The sequence below is a fragment of the Crinia signifera genome, chromosome 1 (genome assembly GCF_055691185.1).
Source record: "Crinia signifera chromosome 1, ASM5569118v1, whole genome shotgun sequence".
Taxonomy (NCBI): domain Eukaryota; kingdom Metazoa; phylum Chordata; class Amphibia; order Anura; family Myobatrachidae; genus Crinia; species Crinia signifera.
Genome location: NC_139217.1, coordinates 478,488,578 through 478,506,140, shown reverse-complemented (window position 1 = coordinate 478,506,140; position 17,563 = coordinate 478,488,578). Strand labels below are relative to the sequence as shown.

The following is a 17,563-nucleotide window of genomic DNA, read 5'->3' as shown; positions in this document are numbered from 1 at the left end:
ATGATTCTACTGAGGCAGAAGATGGCCCAGCTGTAGATGGGCCTGCAGCCTGTTCACCTCCCAATGGCTGGTTTGTGCTCAGGTGCACATTGGAGGTTATGGAGTCCAGCTGAGCTAGGAGGAGCTGATGCTCCTGTTCTCCCTCTGATTGTGACCCAGACATGTTTGCAGCACAATCTAGTTTTTCTTGCACAACTATATATACACATTGATGTAATTGGAGTACATCAGCCCTACCCTGCGTTCTGTGCGGCAGCGTACTGTACGGTGACCTACACCGTGGTGTTTGTGCGGCGCTTACGCCACGCCCATACCAGCGGTAAATCAACTGTACAAAACCAGGCGTTCATTCCAAGTCTGATTTTGTAATCATTGGCAGATTTTTACACCAATAAACACCTACAACTTTGGCCAGACATAAATTATATATGTGAATGTTCATTTGTACTGTGCACTTGTTTGGTATGTACAACAAATGACACTAACCCATTCCATATGTTAATCCAGTCCACAACTCATGCAACAGTAATCACTGCTTGCATCCAAATCACATGTGATAGGCCTTTAAATACTGCCTTGATTCTAGGTACATTTGAATCCACATCTATACTGTGGGCCGGTATAAGGTAAGTGTTTAAATGGCACCATGGCCTAATAATGGGAAAAGGTATTGCACTATTTTGTATGTGTGTGGTGTATTGGTTTCACACCAATAAGGCTGTCTAATTTAGTACCTTGTACAGATATGTGTAACTGTATATTGCTGCACACTATTTCACCTGTTGTTTTCAGCCATGGTTGGTGAGTATTTTGGATCGTAGGGTAGGGTTTGGAGCCGCACTGACGTTGATTAATTTATTATTTATTTATTTAGATGACCAACATGAGGACTATAATACGTAAATTCTAATAGTCATTGATTGGTGGTGCGCCCACGATTTCAGTATGGCAACTGAGTGAGGGTTTTTGTTTGCTCGGGAGAAGGCAAACACAAGACAGAAAAAAGGCTTTGTGGGCGCACTCTTGTTTTTGTAAATATGAAATTAGTTTAAAACTTAACATTTATTTCGATCTTTTAATATAGAGTAACCAAGGTTTTGAAAAAATATCCAAGGTTTTGAAAAAATAATAATAATAATAAGAAGAAAGAGAGTACAAGGGGTGAGGAAAGGGCACCAATTGTATGAAACATATAATACATAAAATGTTGTGTGATGGCACTTTTCACACCTTACTCTCCATTCAGCGCATTACGTCCTTATCATCATTGATATATGGACAATGTGATTATGGGCGAAAATGAATGGTTTTAATCCCCTGTAGGTTTAGATCACCTGTAGGGATATATGTTACCCCAGCAACGGTATTTTTGGTATTTTCACAGCTTGTATTGCTCATGCAGTAGGCGTGTCCAGTGCAATTATCTTAGGGATACCTCTACATTAATACCACACCAGATGTTCTTCAAGGGTCCCCCACAAGAGTACTATTCTGGCCCGTCACTGCTTAGCTTCCAAGTTCGGAAAGTATTTGGGCAGTTCCAGTGAGGTATGGTGGTATTTTTTGAGGATTACTTCCAAAAATTCAAATTGCCTGGTTAACTGCGGTTAGAGCATTAATAGCTGACTGGATACCCAACTTGTATGGCCACCAATGGACTTACAGCTAAATACTTGTCCTCAAAATTGCTGCAGTTATAACATGACAAAGGAAAAAAATGAGAGGGGGGGGGGGAGATGGGAAGTTGGGGGATTGGGAAGGGGGGGCATTTAACCCTATATTTACTAAATACCATCTCAGGCTTGAATTTCAGTTATACAACCAACCTGAAATATTACCTATATTAATTAAGCATTTCTGCTTCATCAACTACTAATTGCTTCTACCCCCCTTCCCAATTCCCCAACTTCCCATCTCCCCCCCACACCCTCCCCCCCTCTCATTTTTTTCCTTTGTCATGTTATAACTGCAGCAATTTTGAGGACAAGTATTTAGCTGTAAGTCCATTGGTGGCCATACAAGTTGGGTATCCAGTCAGCTATTAATGCTCTAACCGCAGTTAACCAGGCAATTTGAATTTTGGGAAGTAATCCTCAAAAAATACCACCATACCTCACTGGAACTGCCCAAATACTTTCCGAACTTGGAAGCTAAGCAGTGACGGGCCAGAATAGTACTCTTGTGGGGGACCCTTGAAGAACATCTGGTGTGGTATTAATGTAGAGGTATCCCTAAGATAATTGCACTGGACACGCCTACTGCATGAGCAATACAAGCTGTGAAAATACCAAAAATACCGTTGCTGGGGTAACATATATCCCTACAGGTGATCTAAACCTACAGGGGATTAAAACCATTCATTTTCGCCCATAATCACATTGTCCATATATCAATGATGATAAGGACGTAATGTGCTGAATGGAGAGTAAGGTGTGAAAAGTGCCATCACACAACATTTTATGTATTATATGTTTCATACAATTTGTGCCCTTTCCTCACCCCTTGTACTCTCTTTCTTCTTATTATTATTTTTTCAAAACCTTGGATATTTTTTCAAAACCTTGGTTACTCTATATAAAAAAAATCGAAATAAATGTTAAGTTTTAAACTAATTTCATATTTACAAAAACAAGAGTGCGCCCACAAAGCCTTTTTTCTGTCTTGTGTTTGCCTTCTCCCGAGCAAACAAAAACCCCCACTGAGTATTTTGGATCTCCTACTTCTTTCACCCTGTCTGCTTTGTATGTGTGGCGAAGGCCAGCTCAGCGATGCCAACCTATGGCAAGCGTTGCTTGGCGATGCGATGTTTTCGCCGATTGTTGGGCGCATACACAATGTTCATTTCAATATGATTAATAAAGTTAATACCAAATACTACACTTAACAACCAATCACAGGACATGATTATTTATCATACGCCATAGCTAAAATGGCTTCTTTCCAACGTGCAGCACCGTTCTCCACTGCGGAGCTGCTGGCCTTAGTTGCCGTTATGGAGCAGAGGCTGGGGCGTGCGGGGCCCTTTATCTCAACTCGAGACAAGCGCCGGGCGTACGTTGCTGCCCGGCGCAGGATCTTCGCCCGCACACAGGTGCGGAGGACCGTCGCACAGCTGGAGAGGCGATGGTCCGATCTGCGTAGGCGGCAGCCAGAACTCCTCCAGCGTTTGAGGCGCCGGATAGAACGATGTAAGTATTTACGCAATTCATACATAATTAACAGTGAATGCTTTTCTTTTCACATTATTAACTAATTAAATTCCATGAGGTCAAGTGGGTGTTGCTGATTTACAAATGCCATATACTATATGTGTGATACTTCCTCTTTCACATGCAGTAATGTGGATAGAATATGTAATTGTAATATAAATTTATTTGTGATTTGTAATATAATGACTGTTAATTGACACTCATCCATTTTGTAAATTTTTCCCACAGCACGGGAGAGAGCCAGACAGGCCCGTCAGGAGGTAGCGGACCAGGAGGCGTCCCGTGAGGAGGTGGTGGTAGAGGCCCAGGAGGAGGTGGCGCAGGAGGGCCAGGTGGAGGCCCGTGAGGAGGTGGTGGTAGAGGCCCAGGAGGAGATGGAGGGCCAGGTGTAGGAGGCGGGCCGTGCGGAGGTGGAGGGCCATCAGGAGGCGGAAAACTCCCACTCCACTCCCCCTACCCACGCCACGCCCATACCAGTGGTAAATCAACTGTAAATAAACATAAATTAAAATGCTTACTGACTAATGCAAGAAGCTTAGTGAGTAAAATCGGGGAGCTAGTAACGGTGATCAGTAGGGACGACTACGACATCATTGGTATTACAGAAACATGGTGTAATGAGTCGCATGACTGGGCATTAAACATGGAGGGATATACACTCTACAGGAAAGACAGGGAAAATAGAAGGGGCCGGGGTGTGTGCCTATATGTAAATAATAACTTAACATCATGTGAGAAAAATATGAGCACAGACCTGGAAGAAGACAACTCGGAGACAGTGTGGGCAGAGATAACCGACAATAATAAAAAAACAAAAAACAAATTTATAATAGGGGTATGCTATAGACCACCAAATATAAACGAAAGGGAAGAGTCTCTTCTTTTAAACCAAATCAAACAAGCATCAAATCAGGGTCAGGTATTAATTATGGGGGATTTTAATTTACCCGACATTGATTGGGAAAACGAAACAGGTAAATCAGCAAGAAGCAATGGGTTCTTCAGCTTACTTAAGTCCAGTTTATTACACAAACGGTAGAAACTCCAACTCGTGATGAGGCACTCTTGGACTTAGTATTAACAAATAACACAGACTTAGTTTCAAACACAAAAGTAATTGAACAATTAGGGAATAGTGATCACAATATGGTTTCACTGGAAATCAACTTCAGTAAATTACATCAAAAAGGATCTGCAAAAATACTAAACTTCAGAAAAGCGAACTTTGAATTATTCAGGGAAGCCCTAACAGGAATTGGGTGGAAAACGGTTATGGAGGGAAAAAATGCAGAGGAAATGTGGGATACTCTAAAAAAGATGCTTGATTCACTTACTATTGAATACATTCCTAAAGTAACTAAAGGTAAATTCAACAAAAAAAAGCCACCATGGTTGGACAAAGAAGTAAGGTCAGCTATCAACAATAAAACAAGAGCATTTAAATTCTATAAAAATAACTTGAATGAGGAGGCGTTCGCAAAATACAAAGAATCAAACAAAACTTGTAAAGGGGTAATCAAAGCAGCTAAAATATTATATGAAGAGTGCATAGCCACTGAAAGCAAAACCAACCCAAATAAGTTTTTTAAATACATAAATAGTAAACGTTTAATTAAGGAAAACATAGACCCACTGTTAGGATCTCCTGTGCCACGCTGTCTGGCGAGACACCACGTGACACTGGCTGGAAGGAGATAGTGACAGGACCAGGGCAGCCTCGCCAACCTGACTCCGTTGTACTCAGATGGAGTTGACGTGTGTGTGCGGGGTGCTAGGCTTCACCAATAATAGCCGCGTTCGTGGGAGCCCGTTAGTCAGGCTCCCACCTCGATGCCACCTGGTCTTATGTTAAGGACAACACACACGCCAAGGCCAGTGATGAACAAGGGGAAACCTATCTACAAACAAAGAGGCGAGGACAACCCTGCCCTGCGGAGAGGGGTGCCAGTGGATAGCACTCTAAACAGGAACCCGCTGTGCTAATGCTTAACAGGTGTAACCATACACAGTATGCTGACACACTAAGAACTGCTGACGGGTGTAACAATACACTATATGCTGACACAATGAGTACTGCTGACAGGTGTAACAATACACTATACGCTGACACAATAAGCAAATGATTAGTAAGGAGACAAAGAGGGGGAAGCTCCCAACTTATCTGAACACGAGGGATATCAACTTAGCTGGAGCTGAGATGCTGCGGACAAGGCAGGGAACCAGCCGAAGGAAGCACCACGCTGGAGAAGGAATCCCACAAAGACCAACAGGAGCTGCAGGGACCGGGAGACGGATAAAGGACGACACACGGACACCGGGAGGACAGGAGACTGAACGGAGGACACAGCTGGGAATCAACGACAGGATGCAGGATGACAGGGAACAGGAACCAGGAACACTTGAGACCCTGAGGTACAAAAGCTATAACCGGCATGGGACTGAACAACCAGAGGGTTTATATAGAGAGCACAATGTGGTGCTGATTACACATTGCCTAAAGGTGTGCACTGCAGGCTAGGAGCCTAATCAAGACACCTGAGTCCAGAACACACAGTACTGAAAGTAACCTGCAATGGCCCAGGCTGACCACTGGATGCCACTAGCGAGTAAACACACACACAGGCTGAGATAAACCCAGGGAGCAGAATCCAGGGAGAACATGAAACTACACACAGAATATGGAAATCTGCGCATAACACAGATCCGCTGGAGGCGGATCCTAACACCCACTAACTGATACTAGTGGAAAAAGTGTTACTGAGGACAAGGGAAAAGAAAAACTGTTAAATGAGTTCTTCTCATCAGTATTTACTAAGGGAGAGCAGACTGTGGAACGAACATTTACCACAAACGGGACAAATAAGCCAGATCTCATTGTGGATTTCACGCCGAAGGAAATAATACTGAGGCTAAGCAAACTCAAAACAAATAAGTCACCAGGGCCAGATGGGATTCATCCGAGGGTATTAATGGAATTAAGGGATGAACTAGATACCCCCCTACATTATATCTTTAGCAAGTTACTATCGTCAGGTATAGTACCAAAAGATTGGAGAATAGCAGAGGTAGTGCCAATATTCAAAAAAGGAAAAAAGGAAGATCCCGCTAATTACAGACCCGTTAGTTTAACATCAATTGTGGGTAAACTATTTGAAGGATTTTTAAGGGATGGTATCCAGGAATATTTAGATCATCACCGTCTACTCAGTACTAACCAACATGGGTTCGTGAAAAATCGTTCATGCCAAACTAATCTACTAGGGTTCTATGAAGAGGTTAGCAAAAACCTTGATAATGGAAATGCTGTAGATGTGATTTTCCTAGATTTCGCTAAAGCATTTGATACTGTCCCACACAAGAGATTGATTAATAAAATGGAGAACCTAGGATTGGGTGAAAATATCTGCAGATGGGTAGGGAATTGGCTATGTAATAGAGAACAAAGAGTGGTTGTGAATGGTGCCATATCAGATATGATACCAGTACTAAGTGGAGTGCCCCAGGGTTCGGTTTTGGGGCCCATTTTGTTTAACATTTTTATTAACGATATTGGGATAGGGTTACTCAGCAATGTATCCATCTTTGCGGACGATATAAAACTTAGCAAAGTCATCAAATCATCAGAAGATGTCACCATGCTTCAAAATGATCTTGCAATTCTAGATGAGTGGGCAAAAAAATGGAAGATGAGGTTCAATGTAGATAAATGTAAGGTTATGCACCTTGGGAGACACAACCAGTGTGCAAGTTACAACCATAGCGGAGAGGAACTGGGTAATTACATACTTGAAAAGGATCTAGGAGTCCAAATAGACAGCAAACTGGGATGTAGTGCCCATTGTAATGTAGCTACAAAAAAGGCCAACAAAATTCTGGCATGTATTAAGAGGGGAATGGAAACCTGGGACTCAAGGGTAATTATGCCACTATATAAAGCATTGGTGAGACCTCACCTCGAGTACGGAGTACAGTTCTGGGCCCCACACTATAAAAAGGACATCATAGAATTAGAAAAAGTCCAAAGGCGAGCAACAAAGCTTATTAGGGGAATGGAGAATTTAAGCTACGGGGAGAGATTAAGCAATTTGGGACTATTTACATTAGAAAAGAGATGTTTAAGGGGGGACATGCTCAACATGTACAAGTATATCAAGGGCCAATATAAGGAACTGTCACACACCCTCTTTTCTACTAGAAAGGAATCTAGGACATGAGGGCATGAGTATAGATTAGAAGAAAAAAGATTTCATTCAGCTAGTAGAAAGAATTTCTTTACGGTCAGAACAGTCAAACTCTGGAACTCTCTTCCCAGAGAGGTGGTAACGGCTGGCTCATTAAATGCGTTCAAGGCAAAGTTGGACAAACATTTACTGGAGAAAAACATCCATGGGGACAAATAAGAAATATAGGGCCTTATTTTGGTTCATTCTTTCTGACAAAATCCTTCTTAGATGGACAAAACCATGTGCACTGCAGGGGGGGGGGGCAGATGTAACATGTGCAGAGAGAATTAGATTTGGGTGAGTAATTTTGTTTCTGTGCAGGGAAAATACTGACTGCTTTATTTTTACACTTAAATATAGATCTCACTTTGAAGTAAAACCCCACCCAAATCTAATTCTCTCTGCACAAGTAACACCTGCCCCACCTGCAGTGCACATGGTTTTGCCCATCTAAGAAGGATTTTGTCAGAAAGAATGAACCAAAATAAGGCCCATAATCTGTCTGTAAAATACCAGAACCTACCAAATCAGCAATGGATATCTATACCAGGTTGAACTAGATGGACGCAAGTCTTTTTTCAGCCTTACCTACTATGTGACTATGTACAAAACCAGGCGTTCATTCCAATTCTGATTTTGTAATCATTGGCAGATTTTTACACCAATAAACACCTACAACTTTGGCCAGACATAAATTATATATGTGAATGTTCATTTGTACTGTGCACTTGTTTGGTATGTACAACAAATGACACTAACCCATTCCATATGTTAATCCAGTCCACAACTCAGGCAATAGTAATCAGTGCTTGCATCCAAATCACATGTGATAGGCCTATAAATACTGCCTTGATGCTAGGTACATTTGAATCCACATCTATAGTGTGGGCCGGTATAAGGTAAGTGTTTACATGGCACCATGGCCTAATAATGGAAAAAGGTATTGCACTATTTTGTATGTGTGTGGTGTATTGGTTTCACACCAATAAGGCTGTCTAATTTAGTACCTTGTACAGATATGTGTAACTGTATATTGCTGCACACTATTTCACCTGTTGTTTTTCAGCCATGGTTGGTGAGTATTTTGGATCTCCTACTTCTTTCACCCTGTCTGCTTTGTATGTGTGGCGAAGGCCAGCTCAGCGATGCCAACCTATGGCAAGCGTTGCTTGGCGATGCAATGTTTTCGCCGATTGTTGGGCGCATACACAATGTTCATTTCAATATGATTAATAAAGTTAATACCAAATACTACAATTAACAACCAATCACAGGACATGATTATTTATCATGCGCCATAGCTAAAATGGCTTCTTTCCAACGTGCAGCACCGTTCTCCACTGCGGAGCTGCTGGCCCTAGTTGCCGTTATGGAGCAGAGGCTGGGGCGTGCGGGGCCCTTTATCTCAAATCGAGACAAGCGCCGGGCGTACGTTGCTGCCCGGCGCAGGATCTTCGCCCGCACACAGGTGCGGAGGACCGTCGCACAGCTGGAGAGGCGATGGTCCGATCTGCGTAGGTGGCAGCCAGAACTCCTCCAGCGTTTGAGGCGCCGGATAGAACGATGTAAGCATTTACGCAATTCATACATAATTAACAGTGAATGCTTTTCTTTTCACATTATTAACTAATTAAATTCCATGAGGTCAAGTGGGTGTTGCCGATTTACAAATGCCATATACTATATGTGTGATACTTCCTCTTTCACATGCAGTAATGTGGATAGAATATGTAATTGTAATATAAATTTATTTGTGATTTGTAATATAATGACTGTTAAATCGACACTCATCCATTTTGTAAATTTTTCCCACAGCACGGGAGAGAGCCAGACAGGCCCGTCAGGAGGTAGCGGACCAGGAGGCGGCCCGTGAGGAGGTGGTGGTAGAGGCCCAGGAGGAGGTGGCGGAGGAGGGCCAGGTGGAGGCCCGTGAGGAGGTGGTGGTAGAGGCCCAGGAGGAGGTGGAGGGCCAGGTGGAGGTGGAGGGCCAGGTGTAGGAGGCGGGCCGTGCGGAGGTGGAGGGCCATCAGGAGGCGGAAAACTCACACTCCACTCCCCCTACCCACACCCCTCCCCCTAGCCACTCCCCAACCTCATCATTCTCACTTCCTTCCCCACCCATGTACCCTGCAAATCATGACCCACGCCTACCCCCACCCAACTACCCACCACCCAGCAACCTGGATGATGAAATGGGTATGGAGATGCCAGGCAGTGGTACGTACACATAATGCCTCATTACTTACCTATTTTGGTACAGTTTGTTATGTGGCACAGCTGATTATATTGTGCTTTACAATAGTAAAGAGTAGTAAAACCAAGTGTTTAGCAACAGACACACTTGGGGTTTAGAGGACACTGATGCAAACGTACAATCTGGAGGCTCATGTAGGTGATTATTCTTTATTTAAGATTTGTCTTTCTATACAAGAAAAACTATTACGTAAATGGAGTATGGGCAGGCCAGAATTATAATGGAGTCACAAGTGGTCAGTGCCCCTGGGCCCCCCTCTAGCTAGTGGCCCTGTGTTGTTGTCATGTATTTTTTAAACCAAAAATGTAGGAGGTCTTTAAATTTGAAAAGGTTTTGTGCATGGGAGTGGATTAGTGCTGCACCTTCACCTATCTGGCAATGTGACAATGATTAATGGAGTAAGGGGTAGAGGGATAAACCCAGACTTTTCATGTGGTATGTATCTATCTATCTATCTATCTATCTATCTATCCATCCTGCAGTTTAGCATTAAGCAGTGACATGAAGGTTTATATGTATGGCAAAATGTGACAAGTTCTAGTGGATGTAGCTTTCTAGTACATTGGTGAGTGTTTTGGCAGGACAAGTGTGAGTGAGGCTCAAGTGTTGTTGTGCTTTTGAAACATACATTGGCAATGTCATAAGTAACATATTGTATAGTGTAAACCACTGTGTGTGTGTGTCACCATCATAGTATTTATTTTCATCTGAAACACTATTGGCTATTTAATTGTGGATATGTATGATTTATCATGCTGTAGGTACTTAGGATTGAATGTACAGTAGGTATCACAATGTACAATGTCAATCTTTAACATGCCCACAGATGACCAGAGGGAAGTAGGCGAGGGTGTCTGAGGGGCCCTACAGAGGATGCGGCAGCACCTGCTCCTCCTGGCAGCCGATGTTCAGGACCTATACTACCTGCATTTATAATTTTCTTTTTCTTATTTTCTAGTTAAATAAATGTTTTGTTGAAAGTTAGAAGTGGTCTGTGTGTTTTTGTAACATTTTACAGTATAGGTATAGTGTTGTATATTTATGTAAGTTGTAAAAGGTATATACAGTATATAGATGGGTTTATTGCATACAAGTGCTTGAAAGTGAAGGGTAATGTAAAGGTGTAGAAGGTGTGTTGGTGTGTATGTGTGTGTTTGCATTTGACGAACAATTATTATATAATATGCATACATAACACATGGGCGTAAAGGGGCAAGAAAGAATGAATTGCACTTTACATGATGTAAGGGTTAATCTAAAGTGGTAGTAATGTGTTTACTGTAATTATCAATTAGGAAATAATTGATGCCAAATAAAAAACAATCCCTTTTTTATGAGTCATGTGTCTGATGTATGAGTTATGATTGTAGTAGTAAGTTTTGCGGAAATACACCGCATCGGTGCGTACGGGCAGGTTCCCGTGTGTTCTGACGCTGTAAGACCGTGCAGAATCCTTGTGTGGCCACCGCACACGCACGGTTTGGATGTTGTCCGAAAACACACCCTCTTCTTAAAAAAGTGAGTCCGTCCGAATGCGGAGGACCTGTGGCCGTTTGTTCTTACAATGTCCGCACAGCATGGCGTGCGGTCCGCTCCGGAAGAATGTGGAAAGGACCGCACCAACCAGAATAACCTCCTTAGGCGCGCTGGCGCAATGAATGAGCATGGCTCCATCTGTAATACTTTTTTGCATCCATCAACACACCCATCACACAGCCCATGTAGCCACACCCCGCATAAAGTCCCAAACCAATCATACAGCTCATGTAGCCACACCCCTCATATAGCCGCACCCCTCATACAGCCCATGTAGGCACATCCCTCATACAGTCCCAAACCATCACACAGCCCATGTAGCCGCACCCATCACACAGCCCATGTAGCCACACCCCGCATAAAGTCCCAAACCAATCATACAGCTCATGTAGCCACACACCTCCAAATCCCATCATACAGCCCATGTAAACACACTCATGTAGCCCATATAGCCACATTCCTCATATAGTCCCAAACCATCATACAGCCCATGTAGCCACACCCCTCATATAGCCGCACCCCTCATACAGCCCATGTAGGCACATCCCTCATACAGTCCCAAACCCATCATACAGCCCATAGTCACACCCCTCATACAGTCCTAAACCCATCATACAGCCCATATAGTCCCAAACCATCATACAGCCCATGTAGCCACACCCCTCATATAGCCGCACCCCTCATACAATCCCAAACCATTATACAGCCACACCCCTAATAGTCACGAACCCCTCATAAGCTAGCCACACCCCTCATATAGCCGCACCCCTCATACAGCCCATGTAGGCACATCCCTCATACAGTCCCAAACCCATCATACAGCCCATGTAGGCACATCCCTCATACAGTCCTAAACCCATCATACAGCCCATATAGTCCCAAACCATCATACAGCCCATGTAGCCACACCCCTCATATAGCCGCACCCCTCATACAATCCCAAACCATTATACAGCCACACCATTAATAGTCACGAACCCCTCATAAGCTAGCCACACCCCTCATATAGCCGCACACTCCTCATAAGCCCATGTAGGCACATCCCTCATACAGTCCCAAACCCATCATACAGCCCATGTAGCCACACCCCTCATACAGTCCTAAACCCATCATACAGCCCATATAGTCACACCCCTCATACAGTCCTAAACCCATCATACAGCCCATATAGTCACACCCCTCATATAGCCGCACACTCCTCATACAGCCCATGTAGCCACACCCCTCATACAGTCCTAAACCGATCATACAGCTCATGTAGCCACACCCCTCATACAGTCCTAAACCGATCATACAGCCCATATAGTTACACCCCTCATATAGCCCATGTAGCCACACCCCTCATATAGCCGCACCCTCATAGAGTCCTGAACCCATCATAAAGCCCATGTAGCCACACACGCTCAAATAGTCACAAACCCCTCATAAGCCAATGTAGCCACACCATTTTATAGCTCCACACCCCTCATACAGCCCCAAACCCCTCATACAGCCCATGTAGCCACACCCCTCATACAGCCGCACTCCTCGTGCAGCCCACGTACCCACACCCCCGCAGCTATGAAGCCACACCCCTCATGTGGCCCATGTAGAACCACTCCTCATATAGTCCCAAACCCAACACACAGCCCATGTAGCCACACTCCTCATACAAGGGCAACCCTCATACAGTCCTGAACCAGCATGGGTTCGTGAAAAATCGTTCATGCCAAACTATCCTACTAGGGTTCTACAAGGAGGTTAGCAAAAACCTAGATAATGGAAATGCTGTAGATGTGATTATCCTACATTTTGCTAAAGCATTTGATACTGTCCCACACAAGAGATTGATTAATAAAATGGAGAACCTAGGATTGGGTGAAAATATCTGCAGATGGGTAGGGAATTGGCTATGTAATAGAGAACAAAGAGTGGTTGTGAATGGTGCCGTATCAGATACAATACCAGTACTAAGTGGAGTGCCCCAGGGTTCGGTTTTGGGGCCCATTTTGTTTAAAATTTTTATTAATGATATTGGGATAGGGTTACTCAGCAATGTATCCATCTTTGCGGACGATACTAAACTAAGCAAAGTTATTAAATCATCAGAAGATGTCACTATGCTTCAAAATGATCTTGCAAATCTAGAGGAGTGGGCTAATAAGTGGAAGATGAGATTCAATGTAGATAAATGTAAGGTTATGCACCTTGGGAGACACAACCAGTGTGCTAGTTATAACCTTAGCGGGGAGGAATTGGGTAATTCAAGGATTTAGGAGTTCAAATAGACAGCAAACTGGGGTGTAGTGCCCAATGTAATGTAGCAACAAAAAATGCCAACCGGATACTAGCATGTATAAAGAGGGGAATGGAAACTAGAGACTCAAGGGTAATTATGCCACTGTATAAAGCATTGGTGAGACCTCACCTCGAGTATGGAGTGCAGTTCTGGGCCCCACACTATAGAGGGGACATCATAGAATTGGAAAAAATCCAAAGGCGAGCAACAAAGCTTATTAGGGGAATGGAGAACTTAAGCTACGAGGAGAGATTAAGCAATTTGGGACTATTTACATTAGAAAAGAGACGTCTAAGGGTGGACATGCTCAGCATGTACAAATATATCAAGGGCCAATATAAGGAACTGTCACACACCCTTTTTTCTACTAGAAAGGAATCTAGGACACGAGGGCATGAGTATAGATTAGAAGAAAAAAGATTTTGTTCAGCTAGAAGAAATTTTTTTTTTACGGTCAGAACAGTCAAACTCTGGAACTCTCTTCCTGGTGATGTTGTGTCGGCCGACACAATTAATGCGTTTAAAATAAGGTTGGACAAACACTTACTTGTTAAAAACATCCATGGGTACAAATAAGAATTATAATATGTCTCTAAACAACCTAGGTTGAACTAGATGGACGCAAATCTTTTTTCGGCCTTACCTACTATGTAACTATGTAAATCATACAGCCCATGTTGCCACACCCCTCATACAGTCCAAAACCCATCATACAGCCCATGTAGACACACCCCTCATATAGCCACACACTCCTCATACAGTCCCAAACCCATCATACAACCCGTGTAGCCACACCCCTCATACAGCCCATGTAGTCACACCCCTCATATAGCCGCACACTCCATATACAGTCCTAAACCTATCATACAGCCCATGTAGTCACACCCCTAATATAGCCGCACACTCCTTATACAGTCTTATCCTATCATACAGTACAGTCCTAAACCTATCATACAGCCAATGTAGTCACACCCCTCAAACAGTCCCAAACCCATTATGCAGCCCATGAAGCCACACCACTCATATAGCCAACCCCCCCCTCATACAGCCTCTAACTCATCATACAGCCCATGTAACCACACCCCTCATACAGCCCATGTAGCCACACCCCTCATATAGCCGCACCCCTCATACACTCAAACCATCATATAGCCGCTCCCCTCATACAATCCCAAACCATCATAAGCCCATCTAGCCACACCCCTCATATAGCCGCACCCCTCACTCAGTGCTGAGCCATCATACAGCCCATGTAGCCACACCCCTCATAAAGCCGCACCCCTCATACACTCCCAAACCATCAAACAGCCCATGTAGCCACACCCCTCATATAGCCGCTCCCCTCATACACTCCCAAACCATCATACAGCCCATGTGTCCGCACCCCTCATAGAATCCCAAACCATCATACAGACCATGTAACCACAGTCTATGTAGCCACACTCCTCAAATAGCCGCACACTCCTCATACAGTCCATGTAGCCACATCCCTCATATAGGCGCCCCCTTCATACAGTCATGAACCCCTCATAAGCTAATGTAGCCACACCCCTCATATAGCTGCACGCCCCTCATAAAGCCCCAAATACATCCCATATAGCCGCACTCCTCATACAGACCATGTACCCACACACCCTCATACAGCCCATGTAGCCACACCCCTCATACAGCCCACGTAGCCACACCCCTTATATAGCCGCACTCCTCATACAGACTATGTAGCCACACCCCTCATACAGCCCATGTAGCCACACCCCTCATACAGACCATGTACCCACACACCCTCATACAGCCCATGTAGCCACACCCCTCAGACACTCCAGCTGTTGTTGAACTACACATCCCAGCATGCCCTGCTACAGTTTTGCTATTTGGCCATGCTAAAACTGATGCAGGGCATGCTGGGATGTGTAGTTCAACAACATCTGGAGTGTCAAGGTTAGCCATGACTGTTAGTGAGAAGGGGAGGAGTGAAGGCATGGCATGAGTGAGGAGAGGAGTGAGAAGAGGGAGGAGAGGCGTGACTGAGGTGAGGAGTGAGAAGGGGAGGAGTGAGGAGAGAAGGAGAGGTGTGACTGAGGAGAGGTATGAGAAAAGGAGTGACGAGAGAAGGAGAGGCGTGAGTGACGAGAGAAGGAGAGGCGTGAGTGAGGAGAGGCGTGAGGAGGAGAGGTGTGACTAAGGACAGGAGTGCGGGAGGAGAGGCGTGACTGAGGAGAGGCATGACTGAGGAGAGGCGTGACTGAGGAGAGGCTTTAATGAGGACAGGAGGAGTGAGGAGGAGAGGCGTGATGAAGTAGAGGATTGAGAATAGGTGAAAATGAGGAGAGGAGTGAGAAGGAGAGGAGTAGATGATTGACTGAGGTGAGGTGTAAGTGAGAAAAGGAGGAGTGAAGGAGAGGCGTGACCGAGGAGAGGTGTGAGAAGGAGAGGTGTGACTGAGGAGAGGAGTGAGGAGAAGATGCTTGACTGAGTAGAGGAGTGAGGAGGAGAGGAGCGACTGAGGAGAGGAGTAAGAAAGAGAGGCATGAATGAGGAGAGGAGTGAGGAGGAGAGGCGTGACTGAGGAGAGGAGTGAGGAGAGGCATGATGGAGGAGAGGAGTGATGTAGGAGAGGAGTGACTGAGAAGAGGTGTGAGGAGGAAAGGTGTGACTGAGGATGTCTAACTGAGGGGGGGGTCTGACTGAGGGGAGGAGTGACTGAGCAGAGGATTGAGGAGGAAAGGTGTGAGGAGGGAAGGTGTGACTGAGGACAGGAGTGACTGGAGGTGCGAGGAGTAGGGGCGTGATGGAGGAGAGGTGTGACTGAGGAGTAAGTGAGGAGGAGTAAGTGATGAGAGGTATGACTAAGGAGAGGCAAGAGGTGTGTCTAAGGATAGGAGTGAGGAGATCCTTGACTGAGGAGATGAGTGAGGTGGACAGGCGTGACTGAAGAGATGTGTGAGTGAGGAGAGGTGTGAGGACTGAGGAGAGGCTTGAGGAGAGCAGTGACGTGCGGTGAGGTCATTGCCTGGGGAGGCACTGATCTCCCCGCACGGGACCACAGGCACGGGACCCCCGCCCCCGCATACCATGCTATATGGTATATGCAGCGGCCGGGCACAGGCAGCAGGGCATACATGCGCCCCCCTCCCCCAGCGGACTCACCTCTCCTCGGCGGTGACAGCGGCTATCTCCCAGCGGCGCCGGACTCCACGCTGTCGCACTGCTGCATCCTATCCAGGTGGGCCCTGCATGGGTGTGATTGGACAGCGGATCCATCACTGGATCCGCTGACCCAATCACATCTGGGGGCGTGCATTCATACTGGTGCCCCTGTCATTGCGGCACTAGTATGAGTGCCGCTTCCCCATTCATTTTCAATGGGCTTTTACAGCCCATTGCTGCACCCTGCCCCCTCCTACCTGCCCCCCGCTACCCGGTGTTTTAATGTTAACAGCGTGAGGCACCTCTCCCGCTGCCTCCTACCCTCACATGCAGCAGTGTAAGATGGTAGGAGGAAATGAAGAAGAAAAGTATGTCCTATATCGGTGCACCAATAAAGATTTTTAAAATTTAACTTTTATTGTATTTCTTTTAAGAACTGCGAGATAAAAAATACATGTAACAACAAAACAGGGGTGGGGTAACACTCTTAAAAACTAAGGTGGCAGGCAGATGTTTGTAATAGAACCTGTTATATGTGCTGATTCAACTTGGGAACAGTGTACTCCTGATTTGTATGGGCTGGATCGGACCAACAAATCGAGTATATGTAAATAAGAGCGGGTATAGACCTCTTATAATGATGCTCTATGGTCCGCAAATTCACTCATGCCAGTAAAGGCATTGCATATATCAATTTATGGTGATAATCAGAAATGGATTAGCATACACTTAATAATAGTATAGCGTATGGGTGAAAATCACTCTATCTCCTACAGGAGAATCCTGATCTGAGTCACTAATCATAAATGGGGGTGCTGCACCATTGGATAAAAGATCTCCCATCGGCTGTATAGTGTGCCTGATATGGGAGTCAGTATGGTTATCAGGTGGTGCCTCCAAGATATTCACTGTGCTA

The 17,563-nt window shown here is 44.9% G+C and overlaps 2 pseudogenes; one reads left to right on the top strand and one right to left on the bottom strand.

Moving 5' to 3' along the window:
• Positions 1-1,442: 1,442 nt before the first annotated feature.
• Positions 1,443-1,562, bottom strand: LOC146039800 (5S ribosomal RNA; annotated as a pseudogene).
• A 536-nt stretch (positions 1,563-2,098) lies between these two features.
• On the top strand, positions 2,099-2,218 carry LOC146039778 (5S ribosomal RNA; annotated as a pseudogene).
• The last annotated feature ends 15,345 nt before the right edge of the window (positions 2,219-17,563 follow it).